General features: G+C 36.1%; 2 long non-coding RNA genes across 2 annotated transcripts in view; one reads left to right on the top strand and one right to left on the bottom strand.

The window, feature by feature from the left end:
- LOC137487900 (uncharacterized) overlaps positions 1 to 27980 on the bottom strand; it is a 1155393-nt gene that overhangs the window by 1049922 nt on the left and 77491 nt on the right. The gene's annotated exons all lie outside the window — the stretch shown is intronic.
- On the top strand, positions 1242 to 10671 carry si:dkey-271j15.3. Its single transcript, NR_170106.1, has 5 exons — positions 1242 to 1302; positions 2426 to 2526; positions 5517 to 5693; positions 7275 to 7367; positions 9869 to 10671. It is a non-coding gene; the product is annotated as a si:dkey-271j15.3 (long non-coding RNA).

Here is a 27980-nt window from a genome sequence, read left to right as displayed (position 1 = left end):
CTGTATTTCAGTGGATCACATATCCATCGAATGCCATATGTTTATATATGAACTACTGTGCCGTTTGTAAGGAATATACAGGGTCTTATCATGCCAGACTGATTGCTGGTCATTTTCCTCAGGCTGTTTTGTAAATAAATAACACTGTGATGCAAGTTATTGCTGTGATCCATGGTTGGCTGCTTCAAATAAAAACACATTTATTAGACATCACTTTTAATGTTTTTTTAAAGAAGTCTAATCTGCTCACAAAAGATGCATTTATTTGATCAAAAACTCTTTTAAATCTTTTGAAATAACATTACAACTTTTTTTTAAATAAGTTTTCTTATTATTTCCTTTAGCTTAGTCCCTTTATTTATCAGGGGTCGCCACAGCGAAATGAACTGCTAACTTATCTAGCATATGTTTTACACAGCAGGTGTCCTTCCAGCTGCAATCCAGTACTGGAAAACATTCATACACACTCATTCACACACATACACTGCGGCCAAATTAGTTTATTCAATTTACATATTGACACATTTTTTGACTTATACAGAAAAAGTAGAATAATACAATAAGAAAATATCAGTTTGCAATATCAATCAGCATAATGAGCTGCTTTTAGCGTCTAAAAATGAATGGAAGTGAATTAGAGCAGAAGTCTCGAGCCAAAAACATTCAAATGGCTGCGTCCACTTGTATTCGAAGAGTAGGGGAAACCGGAGCACCTGGAGGAAGCCAACATGAACTCGGGGAGAACATGCAAACTTCACACAGAAATGCCAACTGACCCAGGCGAGACTCGAACCGGCAACCTTCTTGCTGTGAGGTGACAGTGCTAACTACTGAGCCAATGTGCGACATGTTTTCTTATTATTAGCTAACAATTTTAGTTTGTTCTATTTATTCATTTATTTATTTTCTTTTCAGCTTAGTCCCTTTATTAATCTGGGGTCGCCACAGCAGAATAACCCGCCAAATTATCTAGCATTTGTTTTATGCAGCGGATGCCCTTCACTGAAAAAAATGATTTAGGCCTCTATTAAATTAAACATAATTCAATTTAGTTTATTTTAAACAATTTAATTTAGTTGTTGATTTTATTAAATTATTATTAATCGGGTTTAAGTGAATTAGATGTGTTTTGAACCAATCTAAATTAATTAATTAAAGTCTATTAGAAAAAATTATGTTAGCTTTGTGCGCATGCGCGTTATGTTCCGTTGCCTCGGCGCCAAAGCCCAAAGGAAGGTTTGCAGAATCCAGTCAGATTGAAGCAAGACGCCACAGCCGGATTTCTGTACATCCATTTGCACAGTAAGTCACATTTTATATTGTACCAGACTGTTTATTAAAGAAAAACTTTGTGGGTAACATAAACGCATAAAATGGTCTCTCGTTCGGACTGTCTATTTTGGTCGTTTTTAAATTTCACAGCGACCAGCCGTCGAGCGCGCTCGCAAGTTAAGCTAACAGTTAACGTTACACACGGTTTGACAAATCTCGTTTTTATGTCGCAGAATATATTAAAGATTCTTTTTAGCAAGAATGTAGTTATGTAGACTTGATATATAATGTTTTTTAATGAAGTAAATGGCTATTTTCAAGAGAATAAGCATTTTCTTTGATGTGACGACAGTGTCCGTGATCCGCCATTCCAAACGAAAAAAGCTTCGTTGCTAACGTTAGCTCAGTCCTTTGTGAATTTACCGTGGCTTTTACTATGGTTAACATTAAGCATGCGTTTAGATAGTTGTGAACGGACAGTACCATACTGATTTTTTTATAGAACGATTTGGTCTGGCGTTAGGGCACTACTGACTGTCTTAGGAGGTTGTCGAATGTGTGCCCATACTGGCGTAACATTAACTTTTAACGTAAAGGGCGTCCATTTATAGTTCTTTATTTTTTTACGTGAGATGCTGTAATTATGTCTTTGGGATTATAATGCACTTAATAGGCTAACTTATATTCACAGCAAGTGTTTATCAGCCACCGATAAATGTGACTTTTTCCATATTCATAAAGTGCCTTTTACATCAACGATAATGTAATTTATTAAAATAATATCCTTTAAATAAGCTGAAGCAATCATTTAGTTGTTCAAACGTAAAACACATGCAGACGAGTGCTAAAACTTCATGGAAAATATTGTGGTTAAAATAAATTGACATTTTTAAGACATGGCGTTGAAGAATGGAATTTAATGCAGTGCTTTGACTGGTCTGAGACAGACTTTATATCGTATCAATCAGCCAGTGACGATTATCTTAATCATATTAATCACGTTCAGCAATTTGTTCAATAAGTAATTTATCTAAATGTATGTTGCCTAATATAATTAATCGGTAAACAATATGTTGATTAAGAAGTTGGTCATGTTGTAACTTGTGCTGAATTTTGAACCTAAATGATAATCATGTGCTTCCTTTCATTTGAGGTACTGTACAACAAGTTTCCTTTGCTGAGTTCCTTGGTCAGGGGTTTAAACACATTTTCTGTCCAGTACTGCAGTTGGAATTTTCCATCAACATTTTTATGGTAAGTAACTGCAAAACATTTATCACTACACAGGGCTCGAAATTAACCTTTTTGCTTGGTAGCACCGGTGCTCCTAACTTTAAAAAGTTAGGCGCATCAGCCAAAATTTAGTCGCACCCACCAATTATGAGCACCGTTACTACAAGTTTTATACAAACAGATTTATTGTATTTGAAATCAACACTAATCAAACTAACAAGCAAAAAAATAATAATATAAATATGCATGCGTGAGGAAAATATGTCTCAACGAAATCCCGTGATCACAAGAAAATAGATTTTTATAACATAACTGAGTGACCAAAGCACGGAGCGCTCACCGGCCCTGCACGCACTGCTTGAATGAATCTGTTACGATCTGAATGGTATAACGTTAACTGTGCTGTTCTCACAAGTGCTGTCTGATATTGCACTGATGCTTTTGACACATATTGTACCTTATTGTATGCATACGTCATGTTAATAGCCATACCGGTCTTTTCATGAGTAAGTTAGCGATATTAATTTACTCAGTGTAAGCCCGTTTGTGATGGTGTACGTGATGTTAAATTTGACATATAGCTGCCCCTTGCACGGCGGAGAGCATCTGGCGATTATATGAAGGATTAAACAGAAGCTCTCGTGCTAGATGTGGCAAACAGTTACCTGAAAACTCCATCTCACAGACTTTTTATAGCGGACTTGAAGCCAACAGAAGTCTTCTACTCTTGGAAAAGTGTAGGTGGTGGATTAACATTCAGCACATGATCACTAGTAAGATGTGTCATTATTTGTAACTAGATGGTTTCTAAATCTGTCCGCGTTATCTTCAATCTCATCTTTAGCGCTTTAGTTTTCCGCGGTAGCAGCTCTCTGTCATCCGAAGCCAGAAGGCGCTGACTGAGTGATTGACAGCTGATATTAACCAATCATTCGCGTTCAGTGCTAGAGCAGTGGGCCAATAAGAAGAGCGCGAAGCCGGGGCAAGCATTACGGACTTGGATTTGTTTACTGCAGCAAGACGACATGACAACTGTTTAAAACCATTCCTGAGCGCTGCGTTTCCCGTTCCAAGTGCTAACAAAGAGCTTAGAGATGAATTCTGCGTGAATGTCTCCCGAATCCGCGCATGTGGTGAACATTTTGCAGTAAAAACTGGTCGCACACAACAATTTTAAGCACTCTCAGAAATGCTCCCAAAAATATTTTATGGTCGCATAGATAAAATTTCGGGCGCATATGCGACCAAAATGGTCGCAATTTCGAGCCCTGCTACACATTACAGTAAACAGTTTCTTAACTAAATATGTTGCTCTGAAAAATCTAAATAGTCCCAAAAAAGGAAATTTACTCACTATTCACTCACCATGTTTCCATGGTTCCAAACCTTTGAGTTTCTTTTATCTGTTGAACACAAGACAAAATATTTTGAAGAGTGTTAGAAACCAGTAATCATTGACATTCATAGTAGGAAAAACATATTATGGAAGTCAATGGTTACCGGTTTTCATCATTTTTCAAATTATCTTATGTTGTGTTTATCAGAACAAAGAAACTCAAACAGGTTTGTGACAAGTAAAGAATAAGTAAATGTTATTGTTGCTTCCCTAGTTTTCACAGTACTAGGGTGCAGTAAGAGCACAAACACAGAGTTCAACTTTGATTCAACTCCGTGATTCTCTCAAGAGAGGCGACCAAAATGTCTGACCTGCCATAAAATGATTCGACTATCTGCCGACCAAGAGAGGTTATTCACCTTTTTTTTCCTCCTGTACATTGCATCAACACAGCACAGCAAATTCGGCCTTAAGCCTGGTTTGTACTTCTGCGTTGAGTGATTGGCGTGACCTACTGCGCCTGCCCTGCGTGCAGCTGAGCACTTATACTTGTGCGCGCTGTTTGTGTTGTTCTACAATAACACTTACAAAAGCAGTAGGTTTATATGTTCCCTCTGTATGGAGTTTCTTCGCTTGGGTTTTGTTTTTTCTGAACACTACCTTAATGAACAAGCGGATAAAACTCACTCATTCTGAGGCGGTAGATGGCGGTCATGCAACAACTTTAATCATAAGGTAAACACAAAGCAACAGTTTCCACCTGGAGCTATTTCATGGGACTCTACACTTGTAAACACTAGCTCCAATGGGTTGGCGTGGCTCTCAACCCCGCCCACACACGTAAGCGCTACCAAGCCCACTAATAGAACGTGCGCTACGTGTTGTTGCGATGTGTAGTTACATTTTTGGAGAGATGCGCCACGGCAAGGGCTATTCAACTGCGCGCAGGCTGCGTCGGACCATACACGTGCATTTGACGCAGAAGTATAAATCAGCCTTTACATGTCTTAATCTTGGCTGAACATGTTAAATTACAAGGTAGTCGAAAAAAGAAATCACTTTAAATATAGTGTAACTAAACAAACTATTCACAAGTAAACAGTCAGTTGATTAAATAAATTTGAGTATCATTATAAATGTAATATACATGTAAGGGACAATCGTCAGATTTAGGTGTGTTAAAGGATATTAAGTGCACAACATCGAGGCAAAGTTTAATGTTTAGATTATTACTGCAAGTTGAAATTTAATATAGTTTTAATTTCTAAATATAACATTTTAAAAATAAATATATAGGCTATGTTCTGAATAATGCTCATGTCCATGCTTGTCATGCCACAAACATACTTATATTCTATGTATTTGACGATGCAGTCAATGCATGCACTGAAAAAAATATGCTTATAGGCTACCTTTACCTGCAGGTTTCGCTAGCTGGGCAAAACTTAGATAGGCTATTAATAATGGATATACATTAAATATGTATAATTTTATTTGTGAAAGCAAGAGAGAAACTTGTGGGAGTGCTGTAATAAAGGAGTCTCAAATGACTAACAGTTGTGCATTACGGTAACGTGGTTTATTCGGGACATGGCATATGACAAATAATCGATAACATTTGAGCTGGTTTCAGTTATTAATTCTTTTTATTTTTAAAAATATATTTATTTAACAGGTGGCGCAGTGGGAAGCGCTCTCACCTCACAGCAAGAAGGTCGCTAGTTCGATTCTCGACTGGATCAGTTGGCATTTCTGTGTGGAGTCTACATGATCTCCCCGCGTTCGCATGGGTTTCCTCCGGGTGCTCCGGTTTCCCCCACAAGTCCAAAGACATGCGCTATAGGGGAATTGGGTAAGTTAAATTGTCGTAGTGTGTGTGTGTAAATGAAAGTGTATGGATGTTTCCAAGTGATGGTTTGCAGCTGGAAGGGCATCCGCTGTGTAAAACATGCTGGATCAGTTGGCGGTTCATTACGCTGTGGCGACACCAGATTAATAAAGGGATTAAGCCGAGAAGAAAATAAATTAATATTTATTTAACTTAATGTTAATATAACACTACTGATGATTTTTAGCTGAATCTGTGGTACATGGTGATCCAAATAATGGCAGCGAATGAGGATGGGTTTTTCAGTTTAAGAATAAAGTCCAAATCTAAAGCCATGGCTCCTGATGAAGGTCCTGTAAAGTGAAACGATTGGTCTGTGTAAGAAATTTAACATTATTTGCAATATTAGCATTAATCCACGGCCTGGTCAAACAGATGGTTTTTGGATTGTAAGACGTAGTTTAGACGAAGTTGTCGGCGATTCTTCCTATTGTAAAGTCATGCAATGTTCAAGTCCCTGTCGCCGATCCATCTTGCAGTGAAAATAAAGCAGCAACGACTACTTTCAAATTGAACTCGGCATTAGTTAATAAATAAACTTAGAGACCTGGATATCGACACGTCTCTCTGCAACTGGATTATGGACTTTCTGTCTAAAAGACCTCAGAATGTTAGATCAGGCCACATCTGCTCCACCATCTTCACACTCAACCCTGGTGTACCACAGGGCTGTGTGCTGAGCCTCTTCCTCTACTTCTTTTTTACTATCAACTGTAGGCCTGTGAATAGATCCAACATCATCATTAAATTTGCAGATGACACCACAGTGATTGGTCTAATCAGCAATAATGATGAGACGGCCTACAGGGAGGAGATACATCATCTGTCCACGTGGCCACTACCAAGCCGACCAATCACAGAGCTTGTGCTACGTGTCGTTGCGATGTGTAGTTACATTTTTTGAGAGGTGCACGTCAGCGACGCCACGGCGAAGGGCTATGCGTCAGCGCCGTAGCATACGCCGGCGTTTGACACAGAAGTATAAATCAGCCTTAAAGAACAACACTTTCCTCAGAGCTGTCCCTTTTTCAACTCTATCCCCCACTAATTATTTTGCCCTCCTAATACACCCCCACTGTCCTCATAACTTGTACTCCTCATTATCATTGCACTATTTAACATTTGCACTTTTAAAAATTACACATTCATTGCACTACATTAGACTGACTCATTCATTTGAACTATACATATACTGTACACCTGTAATTGTTTATCTACCTGTACACTTCTGATTATTAATAGCAACCTGTACATATAATAATTTATTTTAAATTTCTGTTTATAGCTAATACAACCTGTATATAATGTTGATAGTACATCCATCTGTAAATATCACTAAAGTTTTTCTATAGCTGCACTTTATAACTTATTCCTGTATCCTGCACTTGCTGCTATTGCACTGCTGGTTAGACCTAAACTGATTTTCGTTGCATTGTACTTGTACATGTGTAATGACAATAAAGTTTAATCTAATCTAATACATTTCTTAACGTTTTCCAATTTGTCATTTATGTATTTAACTAATCAAATTTGTATTATTTACAGACAACCAATGTCCATGTCAAAAGAGCGTCTATTCTTCAAGCTCTCTTTACCTACCTTGGTGAGGATGAGGCATGCCAGGTGAAAGAATACATGGTGAGTGCATCATAGTACTAGTGCTTGCACCTGGGCTATAAGAAAGAGCTGCTTTGTTCAGAGGCTGAGGGTGGGGTTACAGTGGCCAATGAGACAAACAGAAACTTTTTTAAATGCCATATTTGAATTAATAGGTAAACCTAATGTTGAACACATTATGGTCTATTCAAATCACATTGCGCTGCACAAACACTTGCTAGATTCGTGCAAGTAAGTTGCATACTAATTCAATGCAAAAGTATGAATAGAACAATGAACAAAATATTTTAATATCTCAAAAACAAAATTAATAATTTTAAAAAATTTGAAAATAGCGTTTTCACTGTATGTCAATGGCTTTTTTCTTTTTTCAAATGCTTTCTATTTCCATATATTTATACATGAAGTTAAAAAAAAATGCCATTGGTCACTACACGCGTAAGAGCAACCTATTATCTTTTGCCTCAAACTCTTGCATTGTAATGGTAATACACACTGTTATTGAACCGTGAGAAAACTATCAGCTTGTTGAGTGTGACATCACATCGCTTGACTATATCAAATAGTATTGGGAGACTCAACAAATGGTAATAATAAACATTTACAAAGCGATGTAATACTTTTTGAAAATCACAATATGTGCCTAATATTAGTATGCCTAAAAATACTAAATGATTAAAAGTTGCATATGTTTCTTAATCCTTTGACGTTCTCAGCATTGGGTTCAGATCTGTGTTTGACCCCAGAGATATTCATTGTTTAATCCAGGGGTGTCCAAGCTTGGTCCTGGAGGGCTTGTGTCCTACTAAGTTTAGTTCCAATTGCAATTCCAATTCCAAGTCCAATTAGACACACCTATGCTAGCTAATCAAGCTCTTACTAGGTGATCTAGAAACTATCTTGCCTCAACACACCTGCAAGGATGAGCTAAAATCGGCAGAACACTGGCCCTCCAAGAAGGAGTTTGGACACCCTTGTTTTAGTCTTTCTAAACAGTATTATTATTTCTAAATTACAAACAAATAGACACAGAATTACAAGTAAACCACTTTTTTTTAAAAAAGAGAAAATTTATGTTTATGTTAAGATTAAAATTACTGTTTAAAAGCAACTTGACTTGTATTACATTTTTAGGTCAATAGGTGGCCGTACTAACAATCAAAAATGCATTGCTGAATAATTCTTCAAAAATGTTTAATCTAATAATGAAACATGACATTTTTTTAAAGTATGAATTCAAGTTTTAAATTTGTGTATTTACTTATACATTTAAAATATACTTAATATATTTAAATTATTTTGGTTTAATTAATGACACGTAAAAATACTAATTAAATAAATATACATGTCTATTATTTTTGTCCAATTAAATTTGTTTTATTATCATTGTACTTTTTTATTTTTTTATTTGCAGAGGTCCTGTGGGTCTTTGAAAAGTCTTAAGTATTAAATTAGATTTTTACAATTTAAGGTCATAAAAAGTCTTAAATTTGAGAGGTCTTAAATTTTGCATCAAGGTGTGACATTTCTACTGAATTTCATTCGCTGATGTTTATTTTACTTGTGCACAATTATTCTTAAGCCTTGTGTGCTGTTGAGAATATTAATTTGGAGACAGATTTCTTTGTTTGAGCTCATGAAAGTGAGACTTTTGCACACATTGTTTTGAAAGTTGCTTATTTACATTTTTTCAGACATATAGTAAACATAGTAAGTGTATTTATGCACACATACACACACACACACACACACACACACTATCATTTACTGTTTATACTCCAAAGAACTCAAAAAATATAAAAGCCAGAAACTTTTTTGCACAGGACTATCTAAATGGTTATGCTGTCAACTGATCATCAACAGTAAAAATGACAAAATATACATTTACCAAAAAGGGAAGATAACCAGCAACAATGCGTGATTACATGCTGTCATGGATTTGCATCCAAAAAATGTTTTAATGGAAGTCAATGGGGCAAAAAAAACAGCAACTAACATAAGGAAAGGGTAGTAAATTTAAATAATACAGAAGGGTTAAGGTGAACAATTGTGACCGGGTATATTGATATACAGTGGGTCTGATCAGAAGGTATTTCCACATTCAAGTGGCCAAATCTGTGGTTTTCAAGCCTTAAACCTTGGGTAATATTATTTAAATAATAATGCAATAATGCTTCCTTGACATTATATTTAGTTTTCAACATATTACTGTATTGTTTGCCTTTCAATTATTTTTTCCAAATTATTTTTAGTTGGTCTTAAAAGATCTTAAATTTACCCTGATAAAACCTGAATAAACCCTGTAAATAATTGTGAAGAAGTCGTACTTGCAGATCATGCACAAATATATGTACGCCAATATGCAATCATAAATGATTGTTATAATATTTCACAGGTATCAATGTGGGTGTGGGGAGGGCCGTTAAGGTTTTGGTTTTATTTACATTTGATTTCTTCTGACTTTTTACAAAATATGTTTCAAAAACAATGTCTAATAATGGTTTCTTTTTATTTAAATATAGGGCAATCAAAAAGAAGAATTTTTGAAAGACCTGACAAACACCGCCATGGCCATATGTGTCATCAAAAAGGAAAGAGGAGATTATGAGGACATTGGCATCGTTGTGGATGGAACAGTGATTATTGGACAGATAAAATCTGTTGCACAAGCCTGTGCACTGATGTTGGGGGCAATTTATGTGCTTGATTTGGCCTACCCAAAAGAACTCAAATACTATTACGAGTTTGCGCAAAAAGTACTTGTGCAAATGAACTCTGACAAGCTCTCCTCAAAGGTTCTCATACTGGAAAACAGTGTGATACTGTAATTTTAAGCATTGAAGTGTTAATAAATGCTCAACAACCAAATGTATATCATATACAAATTGCAGTTTAGTGTTAATAAGTGAATTCAGTTTTCTTTGTGTGGAAAATTAATTAGCTGTAGGAACTTGTTTTAAATGGTGTGCGCGTGTGTGTGTGTGTGTGTGTGAGAGAGAGAGAGAGAGAGAGAGAGCATGTGCATTCTATAAACTTTGTATTTATTCCATTTCATACAACTTGTAGTTGCTCAATTTGTTAATGAGTTAATTTTTTAAGTTAATTAGTTGATTATTTTGTGCATTGGGGTGTGTGTGTGTGTCATAAGGATTGCCGTTTGCTCCAAGACTTCATACAGTTTTCTTTTATGTGTTGGTTTAAATTAAATGTGCTGTACAAACTGTTTATTGTTTTATGGTGTGCTGCTAAAGCATTTTTAGGCAGTGATTTATGTTTTGTTAAAAAAATGCATCTTAAAAAGTCATTAAAATGAATTCAAAACAAATGTGGTCAAGTGTCATTTCAAAGTGTATTTGCAAGCAATTTAATAATCATTTTAGACATCAAAAATAAATAGATATAAGTAGGAATAACATAATTAAATTATAGTGAACTAAATGAATTTCATTAGATAAATGTAACTAAATAAAATTGATTAAATCCAACTTATTTTGATTGTTTAAATCCAACACATATAAATTGAGTAAATCCAACCTAATTTGATTGTTTAAATCCAAAACATATAAATTGAGTAAATCCAACCTAATTTGATTGTTTAAATCCAACACATATAAATTGAGTAAATCCAACTAAAATTGTTTGCTTAAACTTAACCCAATTTAATTATTTGCAACAGCTTGCCTTAAAAAAATTAAGTAAATCCAATGAATCATTTTTTTCAGTGTTTCAGCTGCAATCCTATACTGGGAAACATCCATAGATACTCATTCACACACATACATACACTATGGACAATTTAGCCTACCCAATTTACCTGTCCTGCATGTCTTTGGACTGTGGGGGAAACTGGAGTACCTGAAGGAAACCCACACAAACGCAGGGAGAACATGCAAACTCCACACAGAAACGCAAACTGACCCAGTGAAGGCTCAAACCAGCAACTTCTTGCTATGAGGTGACACCACTACCTACTGCGCCACTGAATCGCCTTTTTCTATTTATTTAAAGTGAAGATTGACATATGTTTGGAAATGAAAATCAGCTTGACGTCCAAACTCAACGTCAGCCTGACATCAAGGCCTAACGTCCAACCTAAAATCAACCAAATATCAACATCTAATGGTGTCACATCTTGACATTGTGTGGACGTTACCACTATGACGTCTAGTAGACGTTTGATTTTGGTTGTCATACCTGACGATAAATGTCAGTTTTTGACACCAATATGATTTAAGATGATGCCTTGACGTTGGATCCAACACAACCTAAAATCAACCAGATATCAACGTAATTTGACATTGTTATAGGGGAACAAAAAAATAAATAAATAAATCAACAAGTAAATAACAGAGTGAGAATGTGGTAAAATCTGACAACATGTTAAATATCAGGTGAGGGCTTTTGTTTTTCTTGATCAGTCAGTCAGTCAAACAGTCAGTTGACAGCGGCTTCTGGTGGATTTACGTTAGAACAACACCCACGTGGCCAGTGGCCTCTGGTGGATTAGCAAAATAAAACAGCAAAAAAATACCTTCTGGGAAGTATTTGGCAGTCTCCAGTTCTTTTTTTTAGAATAAGCATGGGGTTGCTTGAATAAGTAGTTAGAAAAAGCATGAAAATAATGTTTTTTGAGTGTATACGAAGCAGGAAAAAATAACATATTCAACATGGATAATTCTAAAAATCATAGTTGATGATTAACTACAGTACTAATAATTGAACAGTAAATTGATTGCATTAATTAAAGGGTATTACATTGCTTTATGAGCAGGATAGTCTTGTTGTATACACTGTACGTTAAAAAATCTCATTGATCTCAAACTTTTGACCGGTAATGTAAGTGTCAAAGAGTCACATACCCATAATATCATTCAGAAATATGCGCGAATGGCCCATGCATATAAGTTTTGCATAATAGATATGGTGTAATTTGTAGCAAGCCAGGATGTAAAACAGCATATGCATAAATATTTGGCTGGGGTGAAAGTGTGAGAATGATGAAAGCGGGTGTTTGAAGTGATATCTGGAGAGAGAGAGAGAGAGAGTGAGAGAGAGAGAGAGAGAGAGAGAGAGAGAGAGAGAGAGAGAAGCTTTGTGCTGGACAAAAGCAGCATGGCCAACTGCATCCAGATCTGCTCTCTGTAATCTATTATTCAACAGAGACTCTGCTGCCTTCCTGAGGCTTAAAAACCAAGATAGAAGAGCAATGAGGCAGAATAACTTCAGTTCCGTGGGTTTCTGCTCACTCTCTGTAAATTGTGGCTTTAGTATTATATTCAGAGCCAGTATTCACATTCATTAGTAGTTACATTGCAATATTTTCATACAAAAGTTGAAATCTAAGATGGTCTATATATTTGTTTGTTCATTGTTCAGTCTGTGTTCTGAACTGCATTAAACGGTACACTGAAAAAAATGATGTCTGCAAAATTGCTAATTAAATTTAGTAATATTCAACTTAACTTGTTTGTTTAAATTTAGCCCATTGTTTACAATCACTTAACTTAAAAAAGAGCAAATCCAAGGAATTATCTTTGAATATTTTTTTTCAGTGTATGTTTTTAAACTTTAATTATAAAATTTTTTTTTTTTTAATACAAATATAATTCATTTAAGACATTTGACTCTGTGTTAAGACAGGCAAAGTTACTGTTTTTGATGTTGTTGATGTTGGTGTAGTGCCTATCCTATGCTCCAGGGGGATTAAAATCAGGGGATCTCATAGCAATTCATAAATTTTTGACTTAAGCCACCTTTTCACTGCACACGACAAACAACAAACATTAGACCGGAAGTCATTCATTTCCAGTGGAGAGTAGCCCAAAAGCTGTGTGGAGTCCCGATCATCTCCATATCTGGAAAATTCTGATCCAATTTCTGCAGTGGATCCAATAAAATATTAGAAATCTTGTGACTAGACAGTATGGGACCGGTCAACCGGATATGATGTATTCCAATGTTGTCCAAGCAGGTCCGTGCACGCGAGATGAGAAATAGTAGTTTTTTCATTATTTTTAATCAGAAAAAAATTATATTAAAATAACATTTCCATTCATAAATGAGTAATAAAAATGAAAATGAATGTCTCCGCATTTCCTCCAAAATTGTTAGCAGTCTATGAGTTGCCAGTATTCATTTATTTATTCATTCAGCCATGATGCCACTTTTTCTGATTCAAAAACCTACTATTTCTCATCTCACGCGCAAGAACCTGCTTGGACAACACTGGAATACATCACATCTGGTCGGCCGGTCGCATACAGTAGTCGCAGGACTTCAAATATTTCAACGAATACACAGCTCAAATCGGATCCAAATTGTCCACACAAGGAGATGATCGGAACTCCTTGCAACTCCCAGACTACTCTCCATTGGAAATGAATGACTTCCGGTCTGTCGCTTGTCATTTGACATGTGCAGTGGAAAGAAGGATTTAGTTAATTAAGTCATTAATTAAGACATTAATATTAGTTAATTAGGACATTAATATTAGGTTAGATCCAGGTTGTCATGTCAGGTGACCAAAATTCAGTCTACTGTATGTCTAATGTCTAATAGTCACATTGGATTTATAAGGTTCTATCTGCGTTCCAAATGATTTTAAAATATTGAGCTTAAAGTTTTTGCATTTCATAAAAAACACTATGTGTGTAACATTTCTCTTTCATACATCAACATGACAGAGACTCTAAATGTACACTAAATGTAAATTATCAAAATTCTCTTACATTTGCAAATTGTAGTAAAACAAACAGTGCAAATGCAAGATAGAAGCTTCTAACTCTAAAAAGTCATTTCCCGCTTGGAATTATAAGGTTCTAACTGGCAAATCATTCATTAAAGCATTACTTTTAAAAAAAATAACTAAATAAAATAAAAATCATCATAATGTAAATAAGTGGTCATATAATAAGAATATGTGAATAACTCAATTTTGACAAAAATGTCAGATATAATCTTATAATTCTAATGTGACATAATGTCTAGCCAGCGTCTAAAGACAACAACATTTTGATGTCCAAAAATGACATGAAATGATGTTGATATTTGGTCTATTTTGGGTTTTTAGAAAGTGACCAAACATTTTAAACATCCTACATTTTAAACTAGCGTCATATTGATGTCATAGTGGTAATGTTCACACAACGTCAAGCTGTAACCTCATTAGATGTTGATATTTGGTCGGTTTTAGGTTGAACAGTGGACATTGATGTTGGCCTTAACATTGGGTTCTGACATCAACATGATTTTCATTTTCAAACAAAATGCTATGTCCCCATGATTTTAGGGTACAACATCAATCTGACGTCATGTTGACGTCCTGTGCCTGCTGGGTGTTTAAGGCCATTTTGGTCATCATACAGTAAACATCCATCATCTTCTTATCAGTGAAATGCATTTAAACAGTCTCTGGGTCAATGCAAGTAAAGATTTTGCACATCATCTTGGACACTTTTAATGCAGAAACAGTTTTCTGCAGTTTTAAATCACCCATGTCTTGAGGTAGTTAAGAGGCGATTTACCTTCTGTGTGTGATTTGATAGGATAGGAATCACAGAACTAATTTCCTAATTCCCAATAGACAAGAAATAATAAAGTAGTGACTGCAGGTTGAAGAAAAGTTGTGGAGGAAAAGTACTGATGCAGCACTAAAAATTTACTCAAGGGAAAGTAAAGGTAGACTGTCACATCTGTCAGTGACCACCTGAGGGCGCAGTAGTGCATCAGGACTCAGAAGGCACTACAGTGTCCCAGAAAGACTACAATTCCATACATACCACGCGCATACACCGGAACACATACACTGATCTGTCATCACATCTGTTCTGTGTTACCGTTGATTATCTGGACTATATATTCCATCATTCCACCGTTGTTTGTCATCGTGTCGTTTGTCTACCTTGTCTTCCTTGTCCGAGTATTCCAGTAAGTCTTGTTTACCGAGTTTATTATTCTGATCTTGTTCTTGTATTTTGCCATAGTCTATTTCGTGTCTTGTCTGTTTTCTAGTTTAGTCTAGTTGTTTAAGTTAGTTTTTTTCCTGAGCCTTGTCTCTAAATTAGTTTCTGGTTTTGTTTGTTGTTTGTTACTTTTTACTTTGAACACTTTGTTTTTATGTTGATGCACTGTAAATAAATCTGCACTTGGATCAGCACCTTTTTGTTTCCTGTTTTGATCCCGCATAACGTGACAGAACGACACAATCACATATGGATCCAGCAGATGATCTAATAGTGCTCCTTAAACAAGGTAACCGCTCAATTGAGCGATATATAAAGGAGTTTTTGAAATTAGCCGCGAAGAGCTCTCAGAGTGACCTCTTGCTAATGATGTTTTTTCGCGAAGGACTTTTAGGACCAGTCCGGTCACGCATGCCGCCATACGAGGATGACTGGAACCTGTATCGGTTTGTGGAAGAGGCTTTGCTAATCTCTGGCTCCCCCCTCTCTGTTGCCTTGAAGGAGGAGAACCCTCAGGAGGGAGGCCTGAGTAGATGGCAACAGAGAGGGATATTTTCGGGGTCAGCTGATTTAACTAAGGGAAAGAGGAGAGAGGCAGGACTGGAGTTGCGGACTTAGCCGCGTCGGGTTGTCAGAAGACCACCCTTCTCAGAGCTCCTGGAGAGTCTTCTGGAGCTGTGTGAAACCCCAGCCTCAGCTCTATTACCACAGTGCCCGCCAGTGTCAGCTCCAGTTCCAGAGCAAGCTCCCTCTCCAGATGACACTGCTCTCACTTCTTCTCAAACCACCAGACGAAGGAGGCGCAGGAAGAGGACTGCTCATGCCCCAGAAAGTCCACCAGTGTCGGCTCCAGCCCCAGAGCGCCTGCCAGTGTCGGCTCCAGCCCCAGAGCGCCTGCCAGTGTCGGCTCCAGCCCCAGAGCGCCCGCCAGTGTCGGCTCCAGCCCCAGAGCACCCGCCAGTGTCGGCTCCAGCCCCAGAGCGCAGTACAGTGCCAGTTCCAGGCCGGCTCCTGGCTTTACTGGCGCCACCCAGGCTCCTCGCCCTGCCAGTCCTAGCCTGGCTCCTGGCATTACCAACGCCATCCAGACGTCTTGCCCTGCCGGCACCTCCCAGACGTCTTGCCCTGCCGGTCACAGTCCGGCTCCATGCCCTGCCGGTTCCAGTCCGGCTCTTTGCTCTGCCGACCTCGCTCGGGCTCCTTGCTCTGCCGACTCCAGTCCAGCCGCCTCCTGTCCCGCCGGCTCCAGTCCAGCCGCCTCCTGTCCCGACGGCTCCAGTCCAGCTGCCTCCTGTCCCGCCGGCTCCAGTCCAGCCGCCTCCAGTCCAGCCGCCTCCAGTCCCGACGGCTCCAGTCCAGCTGCCTCCTGTCCCGCCGGCTCCAGTCCAGTCGGCTGTAGTCCAGCCGCCTCCAGTCCAGCCGCCTCCAGTCCCACCGGCTCCAGTCCAGCCGCCTCCAGTCCCGCCGGCTCCAGTCCCGCCGCCTCCAGTCCCGCCGGCTCCAGTCCCGCCGGCTCCTGTCCAGCTGCCTCCGGCCCCGCCGGCTCCAGTCCAGTTGCCTCTCCAGCTGGCTCTCCTGGGCTCCCCTGCCTTGTGTTTTCTGCGGGATCATCTGTGGGTCATCCCTCCCACCCCTCCCTGGTGGTCCTTCCCATTGTTTGGGACGGATTCCCCGGCTGCACCCTGGATTCCTGCCCGGGTGCCTGACTCACAGACTTACCCTGATCTGGCCCTCCCATCCCTCTCTTTGTTCCTGCTCTGCTCCGCCCCCCCCTCTGGGAACTAGTCTGGGAGTGTCTGGAAGTCGCTCTTTAGAGGGGGGGTAATGTCACATCTGTCAGTGACCACCTGAGGGCGCTGTAGTGTATCAGGACTCAGTAGGCACTACAGCGTCCAAGAAAGACTACAATTCCATACATACCACGCGCATACACCGGAACACATACACTGATTTGTCATCACATCTGTTCTGTGTTACCGTTGATTATCTGGACTATATATTCCATCATTCCACCGTTGTTTGTCATCGCGTCGTTTGTCTACCTTGTCTTCCTTGTCCGAGTATTCCAGTAAGTCTTGTTTACCGAGTTTATTATTCTGATCTTGTTCTTGTATTTTGCCATAGTCTTGTCTGTTTTCTAGTTTAGTCTAGTTGTTTGAGTTTGTTTTTTCTTGTTTAGTTTCTGGTTTTGTTGTTTATTTGTTCTTGTACTTTGAACACCTTGTTTTTATGTTGATGGACTGTAAATAAATCTGCACTTGGATCCGCACCTTTTTGTTTCCTGTTTTGATCACGCATAACGTGACATAGACATTTATAAAACTGCTTAGTAAATTACAATTTCTGAGAAAAATTTGAGTATTTGTAATTAGTCACTTTACACCTATGGGTTTAGGGGTGGGGTTGTATGCCACACCTCCTGCTTAAATTACATTTTCGTATGACTGAACTTGAGTTTGTACGAATTAGCCACTAAACTGATATAATGTAAAATAGCATAGGAGAGTATGTTTCACAAATGATTTTTACTTGCATTTTATGTGAGGATGTAAGTAGTCTTACTTATTTTATTTTATGTTTTGTTTAGTTTTAATTATTTGTTTTGCATAGCAACACCCTAGTAACCAGACAAAACACTATAAGCAAAATGGTGGTAACCACTTAGAACAGCTTGACACATATAAGACTTTCTCAACTTTTGGTACAATGGAGTATATGCTTAAGGACATTTATTTCTTTGTAAGCCAGCTCAAACGCTTCCGGTGAACTATAATGACACAATTGTCACATTTAAGGTTTGATTTCAATATTATGATACAATATCAAATTTATTTTGGGACAGTATTTTCAATGGAGTTTTTGCGTTTGCCTGCTGCTCCTGACGGCACTTGCATTTCAATGTTTTTTTCATCTTGTTTTATGCCTGAACAACTAAATAAATGCTAAAGCCTATATAACTGATTATACTTTAATTACAACAACATAGATGTTGTAAAAGGAACCTTGAAATTAAAACAGTCACATTAACCTTTCACTGAAAGTTTATCAGTAGCTGAAAAACCCTAGCTGTGCATATACCCTGTTTAAAACTCCCATACTTTTTTACAAATACAGTAAAAGATTCTAAATTAACATACCTTAGAAAGATATAAGTATACTATTTTACTACTACTAATTAGCTTATTTAAAATCCCTTTAATAATTTTCTAATGTTTTTTGGGGGGAACTGGGTGCTATTGGATATAGCACTAGGTATATCACAAAATTTGGTTCTCTAGCTTGTAATCATACGGGAACTACTTTAAGTGTTATATACAGTAGCACTTTTATGCAGATAGTGTCATGTACTGCTGCACCTTATCCACTTTAAATAATTACTGAAGAATCGTTATAGGTTCTATATAACTCTTAAATTTGTTCTGTTACTAGTCAAAAAAAGAATCGTATTTGTGTACAGACATTGTTTGCAGTAATGTAAATACAGTGTCAAATTTTCCAGGTGTGAATTTGGATTCGTTATTTGGTCTGTGAACATGTTGGATTTTGAACAAAATATTTTTTAGGCTCACCATTGTAAAACACGTCCCCATACAAACAAATGTATAACAAAAAAAAAAACAAAAAAAAAAACAAAAAAAAAATTATATATATATATATATATATATATATATATATATATATATATATATATATATATATATATATATATACATATAAATTGTTAATTGCAATCAAAAGCAAAAGAAAGAAGATGATTTTCTTTTTTAAATGAGACTTAAAGGCACAAAGGGAAGAGCATGACCTGATATGTAAAAGCAGACTAGTCCACAGATGAGGGGCTGTGACAGAAAAAGCCCTGTCACCTTAGAATTTTAACTGTGATTTAGAAACAGCTATAGCTGAAACTTTTTTTTCACCTAATTGGCCTTAATGAAGTATGCCAGTGAAGAAGATCACCAATGTAAATAGGTGCTATACCATTCAAACCTTTAAAATCAAATGACAATAACTTCTATTTAGGATTTTATTTAATCCTAAATTGGACAGGGAGCCCAAGCCTTTTTTTGTCCCAAGCTTGCAAAGGAAAAAAAAAGGAAAAAAAGAAATGACTATATTACTGATAAATAAAATAAATAAAATTAAATAAAACAAAATAAACAATTGATAGCTCTTTTTCATTTAACTCATAGCAGTACTTCATTGTTTTTTTGTTTGTTTGTTTTTTACTCTATAAAACATTATAATTCAGGTATACAAACAAACAACAAATCACTGCAGATCACAACAAAATCTTACATTTATTTAGCATATTAAATGATAGTATTATTACTACAAAATGAATTAGAAATTTATTTAACGTAAAAAATTCAAAACTTATTTTATGCCTTCTAAAAGGGAAAAGAAATAACAATATTTCTAATTTTATTTCATTATTTTTATTTTTTTTAATCGCACACTATATAAACTATAAATATAAACAGAACAAAACATCATATTAACATTCACCAGAAGAGTGCAAAAGCTCCAGTTTATTTTATAATGCTATATTAGTTTGATGAATTAAAGCCCTTTAATCTACAGGCTATATCAAATAGGCTATTAACATTAATTTATGCATATATGTGCACAGAAAATCTGACAATGACAAGTTAATTTTGCAAAGAAATTGTTCATTGGCATGCATAGATTTTTGTCATCATAACTCAGGCCTTTGCTAGGCGCATAATAAAGATTAACATTATTTATTCATTCTTAATTTTGTTGCTGCAGTGAATGGGAAGGTTGGTATGCACAAATAACTCTTAATGGCCTTCAAAAGAATATGCAAGCCGGCTTGTTTTCTTCAGATATAAACATAATGTTCGCAGCAGTTATAGTGTGCTGAAAGCATATCATCATATTTGAGAAAACTGCAGTGGTTGAATGATTTCTTCTTTTTGCAATTAAGTTAAACACAATGCCAAGAGTTTACTTAAAAAGAAATGTAAAGATTACTGTACACTTAAGGCTGAACATCATTAAGTTGTCACTGTATGCTACCAACCATGTTTACTGTAAAAAAAAAATAATAGCCATAGTTTTTGATTTACAAGTGTTTTCCATTTATTTACAGTTGTGAATTGCATTATCGGATGTTTATCTCTGCTCTGTCAACTTTTGATGTTGAAAATTCAACTTTACTGTTTAACAAAGGGACTTTTATTGACAGAAAATGTACTGGCCAGGTTCTCCAAACTCACAAGCTCCGGAAACGCCCCACTCACAGCCACCTCAATCATCAAGATCCCTTTTAACTGCATACTGATCACTTACGCACCGGCACTTCATCCCCGCTCATCACTCCAGTCAGGGATAGGCAGTGTTTATGACACATGTATTTTAAATACGTATTTTAAATACAAAATAGTATTGTAAATTGTTTTTGATAGGTGTGATAAAAGTGGCTTAATGTTTTATATTAAAATAGTTTAGTGTCTTGTATTTTTGTAGTTTCATAGTTCTGTAAAATACTATGCTAGAAGTCTACGGTACATGATGACATCTTAAAAATGAGGAATGGTGCTTTCTCGATTATTTTTCTAAGCTTGAGATCAGAACAGAACAAAACACTTTTTAAGAAGGTTGTCAATGCTTTTGAGTATGCATGGAAATTATGCTTAAATAAAGTAACAGACAAATGGTTAGGGTATATTCAGGAGCAAGTCAACAATTATTAAAAATAGTAAATTGATCAAAGCTATAGACCAGTAATATATATTCAGCATATTTGACTAAGAAATGAGATGGAACAAAATATTAGTCCTGAAAAACAAGAAGAGGAGTTTCATAACATCATCAGTGTCAGTGGAAATGTAGAGAAACTTTAGAAATATAAAACACCTAAATAAGGTGTACTGGTGTTTTTTTAAGAGGGTAATCTGAGACTTTTACAGGTAAAGAAGAACTGAAAGAATCCTGGAAGAAAAAGTATACTGTACAAATAATAGATGGATTGTAATTTGTAACTCAAAGAGAAACACAAGTTTGGGTTACAAGTTCAATTCACTAACTACAAGGCAACAACTGCCCCCTATACTGTAGGTGAATAATGTGGCAAAGAATAGTTGCTGCTATCAAACACTGCTTACTTCTCTAAGTGTTTTTATTCGTGAAGGGCTCCATTTTAAAAGTATTTTATAGTATTTTTAAAATACCAAAATACAGTATTTAATTTTGATACCTTTATGCCTGTCATATTTTGTCATTTATTTTGATACACTTAAAATTGATGTATTTGGTATTTTATTTTAAAATACACTTCAATGTATTTTTGCTCCAGCTCCAAAAATTCCCTCACCATTCCTCACTATCAGGAAGAACAAACACTCATGGTAAGTGAATCCTAGAACTAGTTATGTTTAACTTTCTGTTTCTAGTTAATCAGTGTCTTCGTCTCTCCTCGTTCCTAGTGTGATTTCCTCTTGGTAGTGTGTCTCCTGATTCCTACTAGATCAGTTGTCTTCTTCCAGTCCGTCTTCAGTCATCTGCCTTCATCTGGTCCTTTGCTCACCAACGCAAGAAAGAGACATTATCTGTTTGCATTGCTGTTCATAAATAAATAAAAAAACGTTACTTATAAAGGTAAATTCATAAATGTTAAATTCTACTTCAAAAATGTATATTTTAATTTTATAAATGTAAATGTTATTTATACTTACAGCTCTGATCTCTGTCCTCCTGTGACAATTACAAGGTTTTTGCACCGTAATATACAACACCAACCCAGACAATATATCACTTTAAACTGAAATTCTTTAAACTATTTAAAATGTTAAAATAAGTCACTTTATAATAAATAAAATAAAATAGAATAAAATTATTCATCACCACACAAAAGCTGAATACATTCGTTTTCCATGCATGTATGGTTTGATTTATGGTTTAGGATAGGATAATATTTAACCAAAATAAAATTGCTAGAATGTTTTAATTTTTGATATATTTACAAAAGCAATATTTACAAAATGTCTTTATGGAACATGACTTTTGCTCAATATTTCGAGGATTTTAGGAACAACAAATAATTTGACCTTTAGTTGATCATTTGTGCTTATATCACAGTGCTCTAGATTAGACTTATTTTACCAAAATCAAATATGATCATGTCTTGATTTTTAATCATTTAATTAGGACAGTATGGTCTGACTGCTTAGACAAAAGTCTTGTCACTCCATCTAACCCCAGACATGCTCAATAATGTTCATGTCTGGTGACTGGGCTGGTCAATCGTGGAGCACCTTGAATGAGAATACAGAAGATCTTCTGCAGTATTTGTGATGATTGGGATGCAGTTCAGCAGATGATTCATCAGAAAAATCTACCTTCTGCCACTTCCAAATGATCGACTAGAAGTTTTCTAACCACAAACATTTGTTTTCAAAACTCTTGAATTCCTTGTTAAGTTCAGCTATCGTTTGTATTATTAGTATGAGTATTAGTATTAGCATTAGTAGTAGCATTAGCATTGGAATTAGCATTAGTATTAGTATTTTGCAGGATGCTATAGTTTCAGCTTGAGTGCCGACAATAAAGAACGTCTAACCCTGTATGATCTTAACCTTTTATTACAGCAGAAAACTTCATATATTGGCCCAATCTGCCAGTAGGTTTGGGTTCAATGCTTATTTTTTATTCTTCAACAATAGACCATTCTGTCCTAAGTATTTTGCTCTAGTGCTCTTCACTTTACAATAAAAACCCAATTCCCAGATTCTCACGCCAGCCTCAATGGTTCAGTGGCCTTTGTGTTACTGCCAAAACTACTGTAGAACTTTCCTCAAATATGTTCACAAATCAATTACGGATGGTAAGAAAAGTGTGCCTAAAATTCTATACCATATATCCTGTTCGGTCTGCAGGCCTCCCACAATCAAAGAGATCTCAGGGCTTTGACTTGGTGGTAAAAAATTCATGTGAGAGAAGTTACGCAACTCTAGATTTTAATCGGCTCTACTGTGCATTTAAAAACAGGCTTAAACAAAGACTCAGGGAGAAATGGCATTGGAGACCGACTGGAGAGCTGTCTATTCCTCTGTCTATCTCTGTAACAATATGCTTCATATTTAAAAAAGGTTTGGCACGATGTTGCGTCAGTTTTCAGAGGAGAGTTTGGGAATTAAACCTTTTGAGTTATTTTTGAATGATAGCTTTTGAACTTCACTGCAGACTCTAGGGAAAGAGCTTCTATTTATAATTGCCCTTTTCTGTGGTCTTTCTTCTTTATTTTAATCTACAAACAAACGGCATGTGACGATGGCTGGGAAGACATCCTAAAATCTTTGAACAGATTCTATGAAAATAGTTTTATTACCAATAGAGCATATCAAAAAGTGTTCATTTTTAAAATAATAGTTTCTGTTTCAAACAGTCTGGTTTAATTCAGTGGGAAATTTCATTTTACCTCATTATCATCTTTGGGGTTTATTAGGTCTTGTCAGAAAGTGAAGTAAAGAAAAGTCAGCTTTACAGTAGCCTACTTGCTTCAGATGACACATTTGATTTTTTTTTGGTGGTGGTGTAGAATTACTTAATCGCTTTGTTATGGTGGTCACAGGCTTAAAAATTTCCAACCCTGCACTTAAAAAAATGGATTATGGCTTTAGTCGGTCCAAAGAATGTAACTATGTTTAAATTAAAACAATTGACTTATGTTTGTCTATTAAAACCGAAAGAGTTGCGTTGGAAAAAAAAAAAAAAAGTTAGTCTCCAATTTAAACAGCTCGCTTAATTAAAATGAATGAAAGGCTTGTGCTGCTTTTGCAGTACCACATTTTGGTCAATAGGTTGAGTAATATCTACACATGTGCAGTTTCAAAACAACACAGGAAGATTCAAACCACAAAATTCGCTCTCATTAAATGCTGTTGGAATCAAAAGATGAAGATTACAATGCAAATTGAGAATTGAGAATACAAATTGAGTTTCCCCAATGTGGACACACAGGTAAGAATTAAATTTTTCTTTGCATTTATATTGAGGCTGTGACAAAATTTGATCAGTGTAACATACTCCCTTGTTGTGTATAACGTTAACGTTATATTATTGTTATGAAATTGCCATGTTACCTGTGCCTTTTTTATATTAAATGAAATTTTATACTTTAGTTTTAATCTACTTAGTTATTTAGTTATTTATTTATTAAAGCTAAAGTATGAATGTCATGTTGATTGAACTAAACAACATTACATTACCTTTATGTAACAAATTTAATTTAAAATAAATATGCTTTCTTTAAGGTAACTTAACTCGGTTGTGTGGAACCTGTTGACATGAAAAAGTTAGATAATATAATATATTAATATAATTTAATATAATATAATAATATTAATATAATTTTTAAAATGTATTTTACTTGAACTTTTAATTTTATATTTCTATAGTATTTAAAAAAAATAGATAAATAACGATTGACAAACAAGCATTGGTGATCACAAAAGAAATACCAAAAGTTTTATACTTTTTAAAAAATGAATATATCCATGCCTAAAAAGTTGCTTTTAATGCAAGAAATGCTTTTAATGGCAATTTTAAATTTGGTGGTAATGTCATAGCGGTACAGTAGGTAGTGCTGTCGCCTCACAGCAAGAAGGTCACTAGGTCGCTGGTTTGAGCCTCGGCTTTGTCAGTTCAGTTAGCGTTTTTGTGTGGAGTTTGCATGTTCTCCCTGTGTTTACGTGGATGTTCTCCGAGTGCTCCGGTTTCCCCCACAGTCCAAAGACACATGGTACAAGCGAATTGGGTAGGCTAAATTGACCGTAGTGTATAAGTGTGTGTGTGTGTGTGTTTTTTGTGTGTGTGTGTGTGTGTGTGTGTGTGTGTGTGTGTGTTGATGTTTCCCAGAGATGGGGAGCGGCTGGAAGGGCATCTGCTGCGTAAAAACGTGCTGGATAAGTTGGCTGTTCATTCTGCTGTGGCGACCCCACGGAATAATAAAGGGACTAAGCCGAAAAGAAAATGAATGAATGAATGTCATCAGTATTTTTTTCTGGAAATAAGATGGTATGATGTTTCCAGATATCTTTTGTGATGTTTCCTTGCAACTTTTAGAGAACACCTATACCAATGTATTAATTTCAGAAGAGTTAAGAAATTTCTGGCAGCTAGCTCACTACAACTCACACATTTGCTGCGTCCCAATTCGCATATACTATCCATCCTAAAGATTATTTAAATGTGTGTCCCAAATTGTAGTATGTTTAAAAAAGTATGACATCAATATGATTAGAACTACGAATGCGGGTTAAAAGTGTAAATAAACTACCAAACATGATATATGCGTGAAACCAATCGTCAAGTAGAAAGGCTTTGGTAAAGATGTTTGATTGACTATAAAGTAATATCTAGCCAACTGGAAAATATTTAAATCTCATTTTCTGTTATATTTCATCTGCAACAACTATACTGAACTTATATAAAGAAGTGTTTGGACATTAACATCTGCATGCAGAATTATCCAAAGACCTGAGAAGATTTCTCTGTATGAAAGACTCTGGAATGGGTGATGAACCTGCTGCTGCTTCTCCGATAAAGTAGGAAATTAAATATGACAGAAATGTGGATGACGTGTGGATGATTGACTGGACATAATCAAGCAACACAACAATCTGTTAACAAGGAAGTAGTATATCTCAAAGCTTGCATACTCTTCTGTTACACACTTAAAAGTATATATTTTTTACTTCACAAAAAAAAGTACATACTTTTAGGGCATAGTATAAGTATGCGAATTGGGATGCAGCAATAGTCGCCCACTAAAGCTAAGCAGGGCTGCCGGAAGTGATGTTACTGAGGCCAGTATCCACATGTAGTCTGTGTATGTTGATGGGGACTCAATACTGCTCAGTGAGTAGTGTCTTTTGAATAAGACTTTAAACCAAAGTCCTAACTCTCTGTGCTTGTTAAAAATCCCAGGATGTCCTCAGAAAAAGAGTAGGGGTTAATTTAGCTGGTGTGTGGTTGGTGTGCGGTCACTTGGATGGCTGCCGTTGTATTATCCAGGTGGAGGCTGCACACTGGTGGTGGATAAGGAGATTCCCCCAACAAAAAATGTGTCCAGAAAAGCCCTATATAGATGTAAGGTATCATCAAATCAATAATTGCTGCAAAAATAAATAAAAAATAATAAATAAATAAATAAAATTTCCAGTCAATTGGAGTGTAATCAGTGGTTATCAGCTGATATGGGCCAGTGACAAAGATTATTTTATTCTTTATGAGTTAAATGAAGATGTCTACCTATATAACCACCTAGAGATGCTTAGACATGTATTTTGAGGAAAAAGGGCAACAACTGGTGATGTATTTTGAGAAGAAAGGTGACAACTGGTGGTGTGTGTAGAATGAGTGTCCTGTTGAGGAATTTGTAAGGTCATTATTGTTTGGAGCTGCTGGAGAATGAGTTTATTTGTAAAACAATGATTGTAACACAATATATGAAGTTAATTGTGAGAGGCTTTCAGGAGAATGAGTGACATATGATGACATTAATGTACCATCATGCCAATGTATGTTAACACTCAGACAAGATTGAATCTATGGAGAGAGAACTCTGGTGTGAAAACAGATGTTTGCATTTTAGAGGACAGGGCCCTGAATAACATAAGCACCTAAAGATATACTAAAGCCCTCAGTAAAGAGAAAACATCCTAAAATGGTTAGAGTTACAACGAGAGAGGTGGGGAGAGAGTATCAGTATAAATATTGCGAAGAACATAGATACATTAGATTATCCTGGATTGAGACTATATCGGTCTGCTTATGGATGTCTCTGCTTTTTTGGAAAATATAAATAAATATCCAATAAAGTATATTCTTCTAATATTCATAACCCCCAGTCTGAGTTTGATTCATTAAGAGAAAAACTGAAAACCACTACACCAGCAGGGGCCTTCTGTGCCTTGTAGTCTCAGAAGCCTGTTATCATCCATCCACATGGTTAATCAGCTGTAGATCCAATTTATTATTTTTTAAATTTCCCATTAATAGTATTTTATTAATGTCTACCCTCACTTTAACTCCAATAGGCACACCTTTAAAATACAGTTACAATCACAATTAGAACAATCTCTATCTCTCTTTGTATTATTAATTCCTTAGTGTTTTCAAACAAAGCCATGCAAATATGATTGTATGAGGCACACAGATTGGGCTGTCATCTTCACATGGATGATGACACTTGAGCCATTTTCAATTCAATGGTATACAAGATGAAAGAAGCACTTCACACATTAGCTTTGGTGGTCATGTAAAACATAATTCAGTTCCAAACCACAAACCTAAAGCACCTGCAAAAATGGAGCGTCCTCATTTTGATGAAAAGTGCATTATTATGTATCCATCTGTATGATAAGAAGTCTTCTTATGTTGATGATGAAACTGCAAGTCTAAATGTTTTATGCCAGTAATGAACAACATCAGATTCACTGGAGCTCTGGGGTAATGTTTTTTGGATAAATAAAGAAACAAATAACACTCTTTTATTCCTGATTGCTCACATTCAATTTAATAATGTTCCAGTAGGTTTTCTTTTTAAATAGTAATGTTAATCAATCTTTTTTCTTTTAAATTGGTTTGCTTGCTACACAAGGACTACCCAAGCTTGTTCTGTGCATTAAACTCTTTTTAAGTACCAGAA

This window comes from Danio rerio, chromosome 16 (assembly GCF_049306965.1).
Source record: "Danio rerio strain Tuebingen ecotype United States chromosome 16, GRCz12tu, whole genome shotgun sequence".
In the NCBI taxonomy this organism is placed as follows: domain Eukaryota; kingdom Metazoa; phylum Chordata; class Actinopteri; order Cypriniformes; family Danionidae; genus Danio; species Danio rerio.
This window is presented reverse-complemented; position numbering and strand designations above follow the sequence as displayed.